Below are 3,751 nucleotides of genomic sequence, written 5' to 3'. Positions count from 1 at the left end.
ATATATTATATATTATATATTATATATTATATATTATATATTATATAAATGTAATTACATTTAATTATAATCATATTAATTAATTCTATTTAATAGAATTAATTAATCCTAAAGCTGAGATCGTGATCACCAAGGACCTCTTTGCCCTGAGAGCTTGAAAGTTCAAACCCCAAATTAATTCCAATTAAACCTCCCCCGTCGCAGACATCAGAAATTAAAAATAAAATATAAATAAACCTGAATCTCCCTAAATTTAGGATTTAAAGATTCATCCTTTCTTGTTCAAAAATCGGATTTTCCCCCTCAATATTTGAGGCCGGAGCGCGTCTTTCAACGTAAATGGGCAGCGATTAACTCGAATGATTTCTTTGCCCGCAGGAAAAGCTTCCCGGGGGGTGGAAATCGTTAAATATTCCCTGGAACGGAGCCAGGGGAACGTTCCGAGCGCTGCCACCACCATCTAGCGGTAAAATAAAACCTCGGAGGGCTCAAAAGCGCTGCTTTTATTTAAAAAAAAAATAAAATAAAAGCGCTGCGACTTTAAAAATCCGAATTTCTCCGGCGAAAAGCAGCTGGTCAGAAAGGCAAAAAAAAATTAAAAAATTAAAATAAAATCAGATTATACGGGATTTGATTATAAATAAATGGAAAAACGTTTGGAGGAAGAAAAAAAAATTGTTTTTTTTTGTTTTAATCTCTATTTTGACCCTTTAACCCTTCAGGTTGTGCTGTTGAAGAGGTTTTGCTTCGAGAGTCATGAGACATTTTCAGTCAACGCAGTGGAGAAAACCAGAACAAGAAACCAAGAACAAGAAAAAATGCCTGTCAGTGAGAACCAGGCAGATTTAAGCAAGAAATAAAATAAAATTTTAATAACATTTAACAGCAGAACAAACTGCTAAAAAAGGCTGGGGGGTTTCTTTATGAGTATTTTTTTATTTTCTTTTTTTTTTTGGGGGGGGGGTGCTGTGCTCAAAGTAAGTTTAAAATGAAAGTAGTGAGATTTTGGGGAGTTTTTAAACTCAATTTAAATGTCTGGCTCGGTTTAAAGAGGGTCAGACCTGTCTGTTTGTGGGAGATTTTGAAGGGAGACGAGTCTGTCCATGAGAAATTAGGCCAGAGGGGTTGATTGGAGCATAAAAGCCTTTCAAAGGGGGAAAATTGAAGGTTTTATTGAATAGGATTTTTCGTGGAATATCCTGGAAAAGGAGGCTTTTGGGATGGATGGAGGAAATGGGAGGCAGAGCCTGGAAAGGTCAAACTGTGGTTTGGAAGAGCAGGAGTTGTCCCAGGGCAGGGAAGAATCCCAGACTGGTTTGGGATGGAAGGACCTTGAGGATCATCTCATCCCACCCCCTGCCATGGGCAGGGACACCTTCCACCAGCCCAGGTTGTTCCAGGTCCAGCCTGGCCTTGGACACTTCCAGGGATCCAGGGGCAGCCACAGCTTCTCTGGGAATTCTATCCCAGCCCCTCCCCACCCTCACAGTCAAGAATTCCTTCCCAATATCCCATCTATCCCTGCTCTCTCTCAGTTTGAAGCCATTCCCCCTTGTCCAGTCACTCCAGCCCTTGGAAATAGTCTCTCTCCATTTTTCTTGGAGCTCCTTCAGGCCCTGGAAGGCCACAATCAGGTGGAATCATGGAATCCTGGAATGGTTTGGGATGGAAGGACCTTAAGGATCATCCAATTCCAACCCCTGCCATGGGCAGGGACACCTTCCACCAGCCCAGGTTGTTCCAAGTTTATCCAACCTGGCCTTGGACACTTCCAGGGATCCAGGGGCAGCCACAGCTCCTCTGGGAATTCCATTCCAGTCCCTCACCACCCTATTCCTTCCCAATATCCCATCTAACCCTACTCTCTGTCACTTTGAAGCCATTCCCCCTTGTCCTGTCCCTCCAGCCCTTGGAAATAGTCTCTCTCCATCTTTCCTGGAGCCCCTTCAGGCCCTGGAAGGCCACAATCAGGTCACCCCAAAGCTTCTCCTCTCCAGGCTGAACAATCCCAGCTCTCCCAGCCTTTCCTCCCAGCAGAGCTGCTCCAGCCCTGGGATCCTCTTGGGGCCTCCTCTGGACTCTCTCCAGCAGCTCCATGTCCTTGCTGGGCTGTTCCCCAGGGCTGGAGCAGCTCTGCAGGGGGGTCTCACCCGAGGGGGCAGAGGGGCACAATCCCCCCCTGCCCTGCTGCCCACGCTGGGGGATCAGCCCAGGATCTGTTGGATCTCAGAGCTGCCAACACACACTGCTGGCTCATCTCCACCTTTTCACCCACGAGAATCCCCAAAATCCTTCTCCCCAGGGCTGCCCTCAGGGAATTCTTCTCTGAGACTGGTTGAACCTCCTGAGGTTCTCCTGGGCCCCCTCCTCCTGAAAAAAAACCCAATAAAATACCCTTAAACCAAATAAATGCAGTGAAGTTTATGATAAATAATTGTGATTTGTGACACAAATGGGTGATTACATCAAAATAAAACAAATGGATTGTAAAACTTAATTACACCCTCACAAAGAAATAAAACAGACCCTTGCAAGGTCAAGGGGCCCTAAAACCTCCCTACTATCCTAAGAATAAAATATGGTAGAACTTTAAATCTTTTAGGGGCCTGTTCATCCAAGAATGGATGAATTATGACTGGTTGTAGAGAAAACCATTTAGCTTTAGCTGTAAGAAAACCCATATATTAAATATTTAGCAAAAAACTGTAAAATGTATATGTATATGATATAATTAATATGCATGAAGTAGCTAAAATAAATGCCAAATGTACACTGTAGTAGGTGTGCAGATATTATATATTATTATATATTATAGAATTATATAATATATTATATATATTATAGAATTATATATTATATATTATTATATATTTATAGAAACTCGAGACTTTGTTTATCACAAAGTTCATGGAGTTTTTTTCTCCTTTGGCATCAATGGGATGGTGAAAAGCTCTGAGGGGCAGGAGCTGAGGTGGTTTAGGAGCGTCTGAGGTGAGGCACAAAGCTCCTGTTCCCGATGCGCATCAGCTCCTTTGGTCGCTATCGGCACAATCTCTGCTCTTTTCCCGGGATCTCCCCCTCCTCCCGCGGCTCCTGGGAAGCTCTGGAATGTTCCTTCCCCTGCCTGGGGACAGGTTGGGCTCCCAAGGTCGCCGCCACCCTTGGGTTCCACCCCCGGATCCTTTCATCAGGAATGCAGCGGGTTGTCCTGGAGCTCCTCCCGGTTTTCAAGCTCCGGTGGCTCCTAAATTAGGGAGAAAAGGGAAACACCCAGGGGAGGGAAAAGCCATCGGGAATGATCCTGGTTATTGATTTACAGCAGAGCTCAGCTCCGAGGGCTGCAGGGAGAGCTGCTGGAAAGGGATAAGGAACAGAGCACAACTTCCAGAAAAACTGATGGAAAGGGATAAGGAATGGAGCACAACTTCCACAAAAACTGCTGGAAAGGGATAAGGAATGGAGCACAACTTCCAGAAAAACTGCTGGAAAGGGATAAGGAATGGAGCACAACTTCCACGAAAGGTGGTGAAAATGTCAAAAGGAAGAGGAAGGTTGGGTTCCTAATCCTGGGAAAAGGAAAGGAAATAATTTAAAAAATTAAAATAAAATTTAAAAAAAAAGGAAAGGAAAGAAAAAGAGAAAAATGGAAAAGGAAGAAAAGAAAAGGAAACAGAAAAGGTTTGGGAAGGTTTGGGAAGGTTTGGGAAAGGAAGGGAAGGGAAGGGAAGGGAAGGGAAGGGAAGGGAAGGGA

The sequence above is a fragment of the Neopelma chrysocephalum genome, unplaced genomic scaffold (genome assembly GCF_003984885.1).
Source record: "Neopelma chrysocephalum unplaced genomic scaffold, ASM398488v2 Primary Assembly neopelma1_219, whole genome shotgun sequence".
NCBI lineage: Eukaryota > Metazoa > Chordata > Aves > Passeriformes > Pipridae > Neopelma > Neopelma chrysocephalum.
Note: the sequence above shows the minus strand (reverse complement) of the source record.